This window comes from Anomaloglossus baeobatrachus, chromosome 3 (genome assembly GCF_048569485.1).
Source record: "Anomaloglossus baeobatrachus isolate aAnoBae1 chromosome 3, aAnoBae1.hap1, whole genome shotgun sequence".
In the NCBI taxonomy this organism is placed as follows: domain Eukaryota; kingdom Metazoa; phylum Chordata; class Amphibia; order Anura; family Aromobatidae; genus Anomaloglossus; species Anomaloglossus baeobatrachus.
Genome location: NC_134355.1, coordinates 578776682 through 578792308, shown reverse-complemented (window position 1 = coordinate 578792308; position 15627 = coordinate 578776682). Strand labels below are relative to the sequence as shown.

General features: G+C 41.9%; 1 pseudogene; it reads left to right on the top strand.

The window, feature by feature from the left end:
- Positions 1–201: 201 nt before the first annotated feature.
- Positions 202–15627, top strand: part of LOC142295601 (galactose-3-O-sulfotransferase 2-like) — a 95391-nt pseudogene continuing 79965 nt past the window's right edge.

Below are 15627 nucleotides of genomic sequence, written 5' to 3'. Positions count from 1 at the left end.
AATTTTATGTTGGCAATTTTTCAATGGTGAAATATTCAGGCGAGGTGTATACTATGTCAGCTTTTAATTGTGGATCCTTATTGGAAAGGTATTCATTCAATTTAATATTGAGGTTTTGGTAAGATGTTATGGCAATGAGTAACCTTCTGACAGTAAAAGGGTGGAGTGATCCTATGGAAGATGAATATATTGTATATATAAGAGCAAAGTACAAAAGAAAATGTGCAGGTCAATCAAATGTTCTGAGAGATAACAGTGTGAGTGGATGTGAGATTTTCTAAGGATTCTATTATGGAGCCCCGATGGAAAACAAGTCCCAGGTGCTGGAAAACAAGATCCAGGTAACTGTATTAAATCCTTATCATATGATCACACAGGAGAACTCTTACATCATTGTTTGTAAAACTAATCTGAATGAGGTTTTCAGAAATCCATGTACTTCCTGCAGAAACAACACAATTAAGTTATAAAGATACAAATATGAATCTGTAGGATTCAGCTATGAGAAAACTTTTTGAGCTTCTGTGATTTTCTGATTTGTGGTTTATTGAACAGAACAGTAAATAGACTCGTAACTAATGTCTTAAATGTATATTAATGCACATGACATGGTCATAAAACCAAACTGTTCTGACAAATATCTATAAACACATGTAAATTACCTACTTTACAACACACCGTATATGTGTGGCGGGGGTGACACGGGCAGTGATTGAGGACGAGGGGTCATGTAGTTCATGATCAAATGTGGACATACTGCAGCAGGGATTTTGGCCCACTCCTCCATACAGATCTTCTCCACATCTTTCAGGTTTTGGTGCTGTCACTGGGCAATATTGAGTTATTGCTCCTTCCAAAGATTTTCTATTGAGTTCAAGTTTGGAGACTGGCTAGGCCACTCCAGGACCTTGAAATTCCTCTTACAGAACCACTCCTTAGTTTTGTGCTTGTGGTCATTGTCATGTTTGCAGACCCTGCCATGACCCATTTCCAATGCTCATACTAAGGGAAGGGGGTTGTTGGCCAAAATCTCGCGATACATGACTCCTTCCATCCTCCCTTCAATGCGGTGCAGTCTTCATGTCCTCTGCAGAAAAGCACCCCCAAAGTATGATATTTCCACCTCCCATGCTTCATGGTTGGGATGGTGTTCTTGAGGTTGTACTCATGCTTTGTCTTCCTCCAAACATGGCGAGTTAAGTTAATGCCAAAAAGTTTTATTTTAGTATCATCTGACCACATGATCTTCTACCATGCCTCCTCAGGATCATATAGATGGTCACTGGCAAACTGGGAATAGGTCTGAACATTTGCTTTCATGAGCAGGGGGACCTTGAGTGGCCTGCAGGTTTTTATGGCGTAGTGTATTACTAACTGTAATCTTTGAGACTATGGTCCCAGTTCTATTCATGCCATTGATTAATACACCCCATTGGCCTCCATGTATTAAATAGCACCTTATAGACCTCTATATATTATAATCCATCCCCCATGCATCTCCCATAGTCCTCCATATAGTATAATGCACCCGTAATTCTTCATATATTATAAGCACTCCCCATAGTTATCCATATATTATAATACACTTCCCATATTCCTACATATATTATAATTCACTCCCCATATTCCTCTATATAATATTATGCAGCCCCCATATTGGTACAAATGTTATTATGCAGTCCCCATATAGTATTATGCAGCCCCCATATAGCATTATGCAGATCCATACACTATTATGCAACTCCCATATAGTACTATGCGCTCAAATATAGCATTAAACAGCATCCATATATCATTACATCAACCATGAGTAGTAAATGACGACGAGGTTGGAGTGAAAGAGTAAATAGGCGGGGTGTTTGAGTTGTACGTGTGGGACGTTTTAATGTTAGTCAAAGCTCCACTAAGAAAACACTGGCTCATCTTATCCCAAGAGAAATTAGAACAACTTCCGCTACTGGACAGCCTACTCTACTAGATTTCTTTGACAGCCGCATATTGCTACAATTTCAAAATGAGGATGATAAACAGCATGTGCTAGAGTGGATGGCAATCACTGCATCAAGTGATTTCTCCTCCTCTTCCTGCACCTCAGCATCACACACAGTTCAATGCTCAGAGGTGCCACCCCATTTACATTTGTTTCCCCCCGTGTCACAAATCTCCAACCGGCAAACTGACGGCAGGGAACAACACATGAACGAGTCTGCAGAGCTGTTCACACGTTCACCACACATTCTATCCCATGGGCATCAGAAGTCTGCTCCAAAGATTCTCAAACTCAAGAGGAGGAAAGCATCTGCACTGATGCTCAAAATGTTTGTCAGTTGGATCCTGGCTCAGAAAAAGTAGGATCCGAGCAGGATCCTGACCTTTGTCAACTGACATTAACCCCCAAGGGTGGAAGTGATGATGATGATTCTCATATACCTGAGGCGCAGCGTACTGTTGTGTGATATCAGGTCAGGAAGATGAGGAGTGGGACAACATAAAGCCTGACAATGAAGTTGTAGATTTCACTTGGTATGAACCCAGAGGCACGCAGCTGGATAGCTCAGTATATGAAGAGGAGGAGGAAGACTAGGAGGTTACGTCAGCGATTCCAGCACAAACACCTAGCGATGCAACAATGAGAAGCACTGCATCCTCAGCCACAACTCTAGCTTTGGCAAACAGCGGTCACAGGTGTGCAGTTCGCAGGAAGGGTTGCCTAGTTTGGCCCTTTTTTGAAATTACAAAGGATTGCCCAATGTTTGTTATTTGCCAACGTTGTAAACAACAACTCATTATTATGGAAATCTTACTGCTCTAAAATGTGGACTACCAGACCTACACAACCACCGGCTGACAAATTAACCGCGTCTACAGCTTCTTCCTCCTCCTAAGTCACCGTTGGAACTCCTACAGGTCTCTGACCACAGAACCTCCACTTGTTTACCTGCTACAGTCAGGGTGAGTGAGAGACCATCAGCTGTTATGGAAGTGACTATGCCTAGTGTTTTTGACACCGAAAACAACACATGTTTCTCAATTCAACAATACATCTCTGGCTACACCTCCCTCACAGTCCACTGTTTGGTTGTGTACACCTTACTCCACCCTTTCTCAGCACAGCAGCCAGCCCTTTGGTCATGTAAAAGATGATTTCCTCCCACACATGCCAAAGCAAAGAGTTTGAACTTCACCATATCTAAACTGTTGGCCACGGAAATGCTGCCTTTTTGCCTGGTGGATACAGATGGTTTACGAAACCTAATGCCCGTGCAGTCCTCCAGTACCAATTGCCCAGTCGCCAGTCCATCCAGCCGTTTGGTTTACCAGAGACTTTGCGTGTATCTGTTACTGAGTGAGTACACCAGTGCCATCCGGCACCGCGCCTCGCTGTCCCCGCGACCCTGCACCTCGCCAGCCCTGCTTCCCCGTCACCTCACCGGGCCCCGGGACCACCAACCCCTACCCATGGAGGGGGAAAACATCCCAGCTGCTCCCTAACAATGCTCCCGGGATCCCCGTCACCAGCAGCGGTGTGCCCACCTTCACCACAAACCGTGGGTGGCGTCACAGACTCAAATCCCCAAACCAACCTACCCCTTTCACTCACGGGCGAGGAGCGCCGCTTGAGTCCCCGGATCCGGCCCACCGCTCAAGCCATCGCAGCAGCGCCGGACCCGAGCGTTCAGTGCGAGCGCAGCGCACCCCCCGCCCGCGACAGTAACAGACAAACTGGCAGTGAAGGTACAGGAGCCAAGGAACAAATGGAGGAGGAAGAGGTGATGGGAGCAGAAAACTCAGGAGATGAAGAAGATATTGATCTCATCTCTCATGTTCATGGTTTGTGGGAGGCGATGTTGGAGGCAAGCTTGAGTGTTACCCTACTACCCACACACCATGGACTTGGACCTAATGGAAGTGTCCAACACATGAGCACCTTCTTAGGTTGCCGCTCTGTTAGATCTAAGGTACAAGACTAAATTTAGCACATTTCTTCCCACCTGGAAAGGGAGCATGAATGATGGCGTGTCAAAACAAGCTTGTAGACCATCTTAACAGTAGTTTTCCACAAGACAGAAGTGAGGCACACAGTGTGCATCACAGTTCTAGAAATCCAACCATGGGAATGTCGCATCATCAACGCAGAAACATTAGCAGAGGCAAGAATTCAAGTGGCAGAAGCAATTTCTGTGAATTTTGGCACACATTTTTTAGACCATCACATGCACCAGCAGAACAGAGTAGAAGTCTGACACATAGTGAACATCTGGAGAGACTGTGCAGAAGTGGACCCTTTTGCATTTTGGTCTTCGAAAATGGAAGAGTAGCCTGAGCTCGCCAGTCCCGCTTTAAAAGTTTTGGCTTGCCCGGCAGCCAGCGTTCTCTCAGGACGTGTCTTCAGCGCTGCTGGTGGTGTATGGATGGATAAGTGCATCCGGCTATCCACTGAAAGTGTAGACTTGCTAACTTTCATAAAACTGAACAAGTCATGAATGTCCAATGACTTTGCCACCCCAGACTGCACAGACTAGGTGATGGTGTAGTGCCAGGGGTCTGGGATCACCAGCCCTACTCCTGTCTGTCATCCTGCTGTCTCTGGTGAAGGTAGAAATGCTGGTTCGGGCCTTGTTACAAGGCTGGCCGCACACATCTATACTGCGTTATTCAACTATTTGTAGTCTGGGCCAATTATTGCCACTTTTCCTGTTGTGTGACCTTAAATTTTGGAAATATGGAGACTCCAAGTGGGGTCTCCAAATTGTGTCTGTAGTGTCAGGATTCTGGGAGCAAGAGGTTTATGCCTGTCTGTCATCTTGTTGTCTCTAGTGAAGGTAGAAATGCTGGTTCAGGCCTTGTTACATGGCTGGTGCCACGCATCCATGTTGTGGCGTTCAACTATTTGTAGTCTGTGCCAACTATTGCTACTATTTCTGTTGTCTGACCTTAATTTTTGGAAATGTGGAGGCTCTAAGTAGGGTCTCAAAATTGTGTTTTGTCTGTACTGACGGGTCAGGGAGCAATTGGCCTAATCCTGTCATTCATGCACCTCTTGCCTCTTGATTTTTTAAATAGAAATGCCAAGCTACATCTTGTGTGTTGCATGGAGCATTCCTCACTGCTGTGCAAAGACACTATGGGGAAATGGGGGGGGAAATTTATGCCACTCTCCTTCTGTCTGCCTGAAATGTTTTTAAATGTCAAGACTCTAAGATGGTGTTGAAGAAAATGGAAGAAAAGGGTTAATCTGCGCTGCCAGAAGAAGATCACTGAATATCAATGGGGATTAAGACATTAGATTTTATTGTTCTACGCGTTATGGAGCTGTATAACCCTTTCTTCAGGAACAAAAATCAATAATGTACATTTCAACTAAAAAGATGGGTCTCCAAACTGTGTCATGTCCATACTGGCTAAGGTATGGGAGCAAGACGCCTAATCCTGTCTCTCATTTACCTTTTGATTTATAAAATTTAAATGCCAGGCCACGTACTGTGTGTGTTGCATGGACCATAACTTCCTGTTTTGCAAAGACACTATGGGGAAATGGGGGAGCGGATAATTTATGCCACTGTCAAGCTGTCTGCCTGAAATGTTTTTAAAGTTCCAGACTCCAAGCTATGTCTCGTCTGTACTGGCAGAGGTGTGAGAGCAAGAAGCCTAATCCTGTGTGGAAGTTAACACAATCAAGCAGTGCCAAAATTAATATGAATTGGAGAACGTAGTTTCACAGCTGCAAAGTTGTGGGCCACTATCCAGGCTGAGTTTTATCAATGACTGTCTCCACTGAATCTAGAGCTGGGGAGGGCCGTGAGCGATAACGGTGCAAACCTGGTTGCTTCACTATGCCTTGGCGACATCACATAAGGGTCAATTAGGGGTAGAAGGTTGACAGCCTCCTTACTAATATAGGAAGTGGCAGTATATATGGAATTATATCTCAGTGCAGAACCGACTAATTTAGGGTAAAAAAGTGCTGCCTTTAGGGATCTTGACTGTAGGACCCTTGACTATTGGACTGTTTAGGGATATATTTTTATATTGCGCCTTACTGACATTTGTTCTTGCTCCTAAATTGGGGTAACACATAGGACTATAAAAATAAGGGGGATATATGTTTGAAATTTTTGTATGGCACCAATGAATATTTTCTATATAATGTGGAAGTGTTTTTAATTGCTTCTGTTAATAAAATTGATAATTTTTAAATTAAGGAGTTTTTAGTCTGTGAACCAGTTTTGAGCTCTCCTTGTATTACTTTTTTCGTGAGAAAGACATCACATATGTGCCTTGCATGGCTCACATCCTCAACATGGTTGTACAGAAATTTCTAGGTTATTGTTCCAGTCTGGATGTGCTGCTGAAGAAGGCACAGTCGCTGTGTGCGCACTTTTAAAAATGGAAATACCAGGCCACATCCTGTGTGTTGTATGGACCATAATTCACTGATGTGCAAATACAATATGGGAAAATGGGGGGGGAAGGGCAATTGATGCCACTGTCCTGCTGTCTGCCTGAAATGTTTTTAAATATCAAGAGTCCAAGATAAGTCTCCAAGTTGTGTCTTGTCTTTACTGGTAGGGGTATGGGAGCCATACACCTGTCTTTCATCCAGCTCAATATTTCTTATTTCAATAGTCTTTGAAGCTAATGGCTTTGCTAAAACAGTGGGGCTGGACTGGAAATTGTATTTTTGCTGCTGTTTTGGAAGCTTTTTGATCTCCCCCCAAAGATGTTTTCTCTACCTTAGGTTTGGCCTCCCATTGATTCCAAAGGGATTCAAAAACGTATGGCTTTTTGTTCGGCAAACATAGGGTTTGTTCGGTAAGGCTCGGCGGACCGAACTTTGAATTGTTCACTCATCTCCAATTATGCAGCCCCCATATAGTATTATGCACCCCCATATAATATTTTGCAGCCTATATATATATATATATATATATATATATATATATATATTCAATATTGCCTGTTTGTTTCACAAGATTAATGGAACTCATTATTAAACATAAAGAATTGGAGTTGGAAAAGGTAAAAAAACGACAATGCAGAATCTCTGACCTCTCTTGTGTTTAAAAATTATTTAAATTGTCTCTCCAGTAAAGGAGACAAACTCTAGCACAGCGCCACCTATTGGAAGTAGCGATCCTAAAAGTCACAAGTGGATTTTCGACAATCCTTTGCAATATGACTCAGGATATATAAGCCAGATCAGAATCCCAATTTGCAGACACGGTGTTTCGGGGTGCTTGCCCCTCGTCAGTGCAAAGTATGGGGGTGTCTGATCTGGCTCATGAGAAAGCTATGTGGGGACCACGGGGGAACACTATTCTCCTTAAGGAGACTTTGCAAGCCAGTCTGGCTGCCAGGTAAGGGGACTTATAGCTGCAATGCCCCTAAAATTCCACGGGGGAACACTATTCTCCTTAAGGAGACTTTGCAAGCCAGTCTGGCTGCCAGGTAAGGGGACTTATAGCTGCAATGCCCCTCTGGGAAATATTCAAATTGTCTCTCCAGTAAAGGAGACAAACTCTAGCACAGCGCCACCTATTGGAAGTAGCGATCCTAAAAGTCACAAGTGGATTTTCGACAATCCTTTGCAATATGACTCAGGATATATAAGCCAGATCAGAATCCCAATTTGCAGACACGGTGTTTCGGGGTGCTTGCCCCTCGTCAGTGCAAAGTATGGGGGTGTCTGATCTGGCTCATGAGAAAGCTATGTGGGGACCACGGGGGAACACTATTCTCCTTAAGGAGACTTTGCAAGCCAGTCTGGCTGCCAGGTAAGGGGACTTATAGCTGCAATGCCCCTAAAATTCCACGGGGGAACACTATTCTCCTTAAGGAGACTTTGCAAGCCAGTCTGGCTGCCAGGTAAGGGGACTTATAGCTGCAATGCCCCTCTGGGAAATATTCAAATTGTCTCTCCAGTAAAGGAGACAAACTCTAGCACAGCGCCACCTATTGGAAGTAGCGATCCTAAAAGTCACAAGTGGATTTTCGACAATCCTTTGCAATATGACTCAGGATATATAAGCCAGATCAGAATCCCAATTTGCAGACACGGTGTTTCGGGGTGCTTGCCCCTCGTCAGTGCAAAGTATGGGGGTGTCTGATCTGGCTCATGAGAAAGCTATGTGGGGACCACGGGGGAACACTATTCTCCTTAAGGAGACTTTGCAAGCCAGTCTGGCTGCCAGGTAAGGGGACTTATAGCTGCAATGCCCCTAAAATTCCACGGGGGAACACTATTCTCCTTAAGGAGACTTTGCAAGCCAGTCTGGCTGCCAGGTAAGGGGACTTATAGCTGCAATGCCCCTCTGGGAAATATTCAAATTGTCTCTCCAGTAAAGGAGACAAACTCTAGCACAGCGCCACCTATTGGAAGTAGCGATCCTAAAAGTCACAAGTGGATTTTCGACAATCCTTTGCAATATGACTCAGGATATATAAGCCAGATCAGAATCCCAATTTGCAGACACGGTGTTTCGGGGTGCTTGCCCCTCGTCAGTGCAAAGTATGGGGGTGTCTGATCTGGCTCATGAGAAAGCTATGTGGGGACCACGGGGGAACACTATTCTCCTTAAGGAGACTTTGCAAGCCAGTCTGGCTGCCAGGTAAGGGGACTTATAGCTGCAATGCCCCTAAAATTCCACGGGGGAACACTATTCTCCTTAAGGAGACTTTGCAAGCCAGTCTGGCTGCCAGGTAAGGGGACTTATAGCTGCAATGCCCCTCTGGGAAATATTCAAATTGTCTCTCCAGTAAAGGAGACAAACTCTAGCACAGCGCCACCTATTGGAAGTAGCGATCCTAAAAGTCACAAGTGGATTTTCGACAATCCTTTGCAATATGACTCAGGATATATAAGCCAGATCAGAATCCCAATTTGCAGACACGGTGTTTCGGGGTGCTTGCCCCTCGTCAGTGCAAAGTATGGGGGTGTCTGATCTGGCTCATGAGAAAGCTATGTGGGGACCACGGGGGAACATTATTCTCCTTAAGGAGACTTTGCAAGCCAGTCTGGCTGCCAGGTAAGGGGACTTATAGCTGCAATGCCCCTAAAATTCCACGGGGGAACACTATTCTCCTTAAGGAGACTTTGCAAGCCAGTCTGGCTGCCAGGTAAGGGGACTTATAGCTGCAATGCCTCCAATTATTTGGAATATAAAAAGATGCAGGAGGAGATGAGTAAACATATAAATATTGTGGAGAAAAAAATAGCAGACTGCAAGAAGTCCAAATAGGAGCGTGATAGTCTAGATTACCAATAAAATAGAGTATACTCATGAAGAATGGTTAGGAAATCCATCCCCAAAAATAAAAACATCTCATTTCAACTGCTCTACAAGGGTTAGTTTTGTGAACTCTAGCTTTCCTTCTGATTTCTCTTGACTACACATTAGATGACAGTTCTGATTTTACTAGTGATTTAATTGCTTCAAACAGACAAAACAACAGATCTTCAATAGAAAACAATACAGACGGACAGGCAGCACAAAAGGTCCACGATATCCACAACGTGTGAGGAACAAAATCTGATGCCCAGTACAACATTTATCTGGTCAAATATTGTCTTATCTATAGGTCTTTCTTTTGTCGTACAAATAGATTTGATGTGTTCAGAACAATGTTCAATGTCAATAAATTATCCAGGAACATGTAATTTTTCATCTGACAATACAGATTCTAGTGTGTGTAGCACAGCAGAGGAGATTGAAATGTACCGTCCATATCTACTTTTCATTAATTGATTCAACTCACCAATTTGAGTAGTTTGGAATCTTAATCTGCATAGGACACTATCATCTTAAATAAATCTTTTGTGACCCATAATCCACATTTTTACCTGGTCCAATCTAGGCCTATAATCCTGGATTCTTTCCAGGAATTAATGGATGAAAAGTGTTCCAAATTTAAAAATAATTTAACCACTCAGGAATCTGCAGCTCTGAATGAATTAAAAAACAACTCAGACTTTATTTTCTGTCCAGCTGATAAGGGAGGAGGAATTGTAGTGTTGGATTCTGCCCTATACTTTGAAATTAATTATAACATCCTACAGGACAGTTTTACTTACATGTCTATTCCCAGCGATCCTACTCCCTCTTTCAAACAAAAGTTTGACAAATTACTTAATGAAGGTTTTAGAAGGGGTATTGGCAAAAAAACTATGACTTTATTAGGGTAGACCATACGATGGTTCCCCTTTACCATGCTCTCCTTAAAATCCACAAAAATATTTTTCCACCTCCCTTCAGACCAATTATATCGGGCGCTCCCTGAGGAAAGCATATTGAAACGTACGTTGGGGTGGAGGGACGACTCAGCATTACACACCAGGTAATTACTTTTTACTGGCACAGGAGCACCTTATTTCATCGTTCACTTAATTTAACCTACATATACTGCTGTCCGTTCATTGCAATTATCACAGCACCTTGTATTTTATGCACTTTATATCACTGGCCATTGACTAACATCTAGTAATATCAATATTTAATATGTTTTGCAAATGAATTTACTTTTGTCTGTAAATTATATACATATTAGATAGGATTATATTAACCATTTATATTGTAATTAATAGATTTTCAGATAAATATATTTATTTATTAATCATTTATATTTTATACACTTTAACTTTTCATACACTACTTAGTACCTAACCGGATCAATTGAAATATATATTATGAATGAATTTTATTTTTATCTGCGAATGTCATATATTTAGGTTTATATTAACCATATATATTTCTTAGTTTTAGAAATTCCCAGATAAATATATATTCATTTATTATTGAATGTTTGGGTGTCACTTATTCCTGTGCCTACTATAAGCAACATATTAGCTGATATATCGTCCCTCTTGTTTGAAGCAACAGATATTTATCATTTTTGTTATGGTTTTAAATATTTTTAATACTATGTATTAAATAAACAATCTATTTTTAAAACATTGAACTCACTGTGTTTTTTGGTGGAGCATATCCTGCTCTAACAAGTGTTGTTATATGTTAGTTGTGCAGTGAATTACTAATTCAGACTAATTGTTGTTAACCAATTATATCGGGCATAGGATCAATGGGAGAAAAACTTGGTTTATGGATGGACCATCATCTACAGCCTCTTGTTAGAAATCTTCCCGAGTATGTTAGGGACTAGGGCTGAGAGGATCCGAACTGCAAAAGTCCGGATCTGCGCGGTCTCAAAGATTTCCGGGTGCCAGATCCGAGTCCAGAATTCCAGGTGCATGATCTGGATCCGGCATTGGTGAAAATAATTGAAAAATAAAGAAAAACAGAGATAAAACAGCGTTTCATACTTACCGAGACTTAGTGTCATGGCGGCACACTGCTCCCGGGTCACGCATTGACTTCCTGTACTGTGCATCGTATACACATAGCTTTCCATGTTTTCCCCGCCCACCGGCCGTCCCCTCGTCTGTGATTGGTTGCAGGTAGACCGCGCCCCCAGCCTGTGACAGTATCTGCCTGCCGTGCCGCGCGATGCTCAGTCATTGTCTGCACAGCCAGTGGTTGTGCTCCATGGCCGCTGGCTATATAGCAGAGCTTAAGCGGCTTGGGACCTCATGTGGATTACGCCGGAGCTGCAGGGTGTTGGGGGTTAATAAAGAGGTGAAGGAGGGTGTGTGTTTTGTACTTTATTCCAAATAAAGGATTTTTCTCTGTGTCTGTGCTTATTTACTTTCATTTACAGGTTAGTGCGATGCAGGTATCTCATAGACGCCTGTGCCATTACTAACCTAGGGTTTACTAGCAGCTGTGTGCTGCTATTAACCCCTTATTACCCGATTGCCACCGCTCCAGGGCAATCGAGAAGACCTGGTATTGCACTGGGATTGTCACATCTAATAGATTCGGCAATACCGGGTGGCTGCGGGCTGAGATTACCAGCCCCCAGCTGGCATTATCATGGCTGGGGATGAAAATTAAGGGGGACTGCACATTGTTTTTTTTTAATAATTTATTTAAATAATAAAAAAAAACACATCACTGGCACAGCCGCACACACTTCTGACAGGAGCGTGCATGTGTTTCTGTGTACATGCACACTCATGCTCAGAGCGTGGCAGGCTGTGCTGCCTGATGTCATGTCAGACTTATACGAGTCTGACAGCGCATCACCGACACAGCCGCACACTCTAAACAGGAGAGTGCATGTGTTTCTGTGTACATGCACACTCATGTTCAGAGAATACAGGCTGTACCGGCTAATGTCATGTCAGACTTGTACGAGTCTGACAGTGCTTCACAGCACGGCACAGCGGCACACTTCTGACAGGAACGTGCATGTATTTCTGAAAGACATGCACGTTCACCATACTGACCCGCAGACACTTGCACTGCTTTCTCTGCCCAACAGCCATCCTGCCACCTGTGATTGGTTGCAGTCAGCTGACACACTGCCAGTCAGGGTGAGGGCGCGTCTAGCTGCAACCAATTACACGCACTGGTGTGCGGGCAAAACAATGAATATTGAATTGTCAGCTCCGAAAGGGAAAAGCGTGACCCAGAAGGAGTTTGCTGCCATGACACAGCCTCGAGTGAGTACACCGTGCACGCTCCTACCCCTGTATCCCTTCCACACACGTTTTTAATCTTAATTCTGGTCCCCATTGACTTATATGGGCACCGGAATCCGGAGTGGATCCGGATTTTTTTTTTCAACCTGGCAGGGATCCGTCCCGGATTTTGGCGGATTCGATCAGCCCTATTCATAATGGATCTGCAACATATAAAGTACTATTCAGACTTTGTATGCCTTTGTTGTGATATTGAAAGTTAATATCCCTCTATTCCTTAGCATTGCTTTAGACAGTTATTTTCTGAACAGACACAGTTTCTATCCAGTTTCTATTCTTTGCTAAAAAAAAAAAATTGGGGGCAGAAAACAGGTGTTAGAATGGGAAGGAAATTCTCTCCCTCTTTTGCTATCATTGTGGTTGTTGTCTGGGATGAGCAGTTTCTCTTCAGTGAAATGAATCCGTTTCATCATTGTATTTACTTTTACAGTAGATACATTGATGATTTGTTATTAAGGGGAACTTTTCAGGTGGAATATGCACCCAGAACCCTGAGCAGTTCTGGGTACATATTGTCAATCCCTGCCTAACTGTCCCTGTATCTAGAAGCATAGATAAAGAGATCTTTTTAAAAAGTATTTCTAAATATCCTTTATGATATGCTAATGAGTGCAGGGGCTAGATATTTCCCACCAACTACTTCGCCCTCTTAGCATGTTAGCACGCCCACAGGGCCCATCATCATCAGCGGTGACTCGTGTACCTGTGTCCCAGCATCTAAGGTGGTGACAACGGACACAGTTACGCATGTCACCGTCGATGACGCTGGACAATGGGCATTGTGTAGCATGTTAGCACGCCCCTGTTCACAACCCTGTTCAATCTGAAGAAAACCTGGTTATCTTGCACTGGCTTTTATGAGTGTTGACATACACACTGCATATTCTGCGACCATGCAGTAAAAAGTAAAAACTTTGTCTCTTCTGATACAGGAGATACATTTAATATTAAAAGCTTTATTAACTATATCCCTCCAGCGGTAGTTTATTTAATAGAATGTCTCCTTTGTAAAATTCAGTACATGGACTGTACGATTGGTTCACTTAAAATGAGAATTAGAAGACACGTCTGACAACATTAATCCCGCAGAATATATCAATGGTATCAAAACACTTTGTGCATGTACACGAAAGGGACATATCTGCATTAAAGTTTATGGGAATCGAAAAATATATAAACTGTGTACAGGTGCAGATTTAAGGAGACTACTATTAAATAGTCATATTGGATTTTTAAATTACATACCAGAAGACTTAAATATTAGACAAGACCTTATCTTACAGTATATTTGATGAATGACATCAGGTCAAATAATTATTCATCTTATGCAAAGGTTGGTATTTATTTCTAATATGAATGGGATTTATATGAGATGTAGCAATTATTTTTCATGTTGTACTATAATGAATTAATTACTATTCATTCCTTACCTAATGTTTCTATTTTAGATATATTTCATATATGTGCTAATATAAATATTTTTTCTTTGCTCTATTTTTGAATATAGCAATTGTATGTTTTAACCTGTCTTTTCTCTAGTTATGATTGCAAGCTTAACAGTAAATGGGAGTTTTCTCTTTTTTTTTTTTACCCTCCCAGATAATTCTGTGGTTCTTTTAGAAGCTAGTGTTCATTTAGATATTGGTATATCTGAGAATAAGACATTTTAATTGCAGAAACATCTAGAATAATTACCTATTTGATTATGTGGTTATACCATGCAACATGTATAGTTATTTTGTAATCGATGAGTAAATAAAATAAAGTTTTAAAATATTTATCTATTGCTTTTCTTCATATAATTTTATGCGGCTCCCATATAGTATTATGCAGCCCCCATAAAGTGTTATGAGGCCCTCATATAGTATTATGTACCACCATATAGCATTATGCAGGCCCCATATAGTATTATACAGCCCCATATAGTATTATGCACCTTCATATAGTATTTTGCAGCCCCCATATACTATTATGTACCCTCATATATCATTATGCAGTGCCTATATAGTTAAATAGGTTAAAAAAAGACTTAGGTCCATCTAGTTCATTCTTCATCCATCAATTATTCATTTTGACACTAAATCATTTTTAACTGACAATGTTATGTGTACTGAGGAAATCATCCAGCCCTTTTAAAGTTGTTATAGAGTCTGCCATTCTTACCCCTTGTGGTAGGGCATTCCACAATCTGAAAACTCTAACTTTAAAGAATGCTTTCCTATTTAGCTGCCGGAATCGCCTTTTTTCCACTTGCAGTGAGTGCCCCCTGGTTTTTATTATTGTGTTTAGAAGGAATAAGTTGGAAGGAATAAGTTCTGTGCCAGTGAGATCTCACCTGAGATGTCTTTTTTCAACGTTAAACAAATCCAACTTTTCCAACTTCTTATTGTACAGGAAACCTTCCTTTCCTTGTAATAGTCTAGTAGCCTGCCTTTTGACTGACTCTACCTTCTGAATATCCTTTTTAAAATGTGGAGCCCAAAATTGGATTCCAACTTTCAGATGTGGCCTTACAAGTGTCTTATAGAGGGATAACAATATGTTGGGATCACAGGATCTAATCTCTCATTTTATAGACCCTAAAATCCTATTTGCTTTTGCAGCTGCTGCTTGACATTGAGTACTACTGCTCAGCTTACTTGTAACCAAAATACCCAAGTCCTTCTCCTGTTCTGAAGTCCCGACTTTACTTCCATTTAATGCATATGCAGCCTAAGGATTACTCCATCCTAGATGCATTACTTTACATTGATCAACATTAAATCTCATTTCCCAAGAAGTGTCTGCACATTCCAACATCTTATCCAGATCATTATGAAATATTGTACTGTCCAGGTCAGTTTTTAATATCCTACATAGTTTTGTGTCATCAGCAAAAACTAACACTCTACTCTCAATCCCATCCACAAGGTCATTATTAAAGAAATTAAATAGTATCAGTCCTAGCACAGATCCCTGCAGTTGTTTCTGTTGCAGGGCTAGTGCCAATATTAATTATTATTTCCAATAATGTAAAATGTGTTAACTCC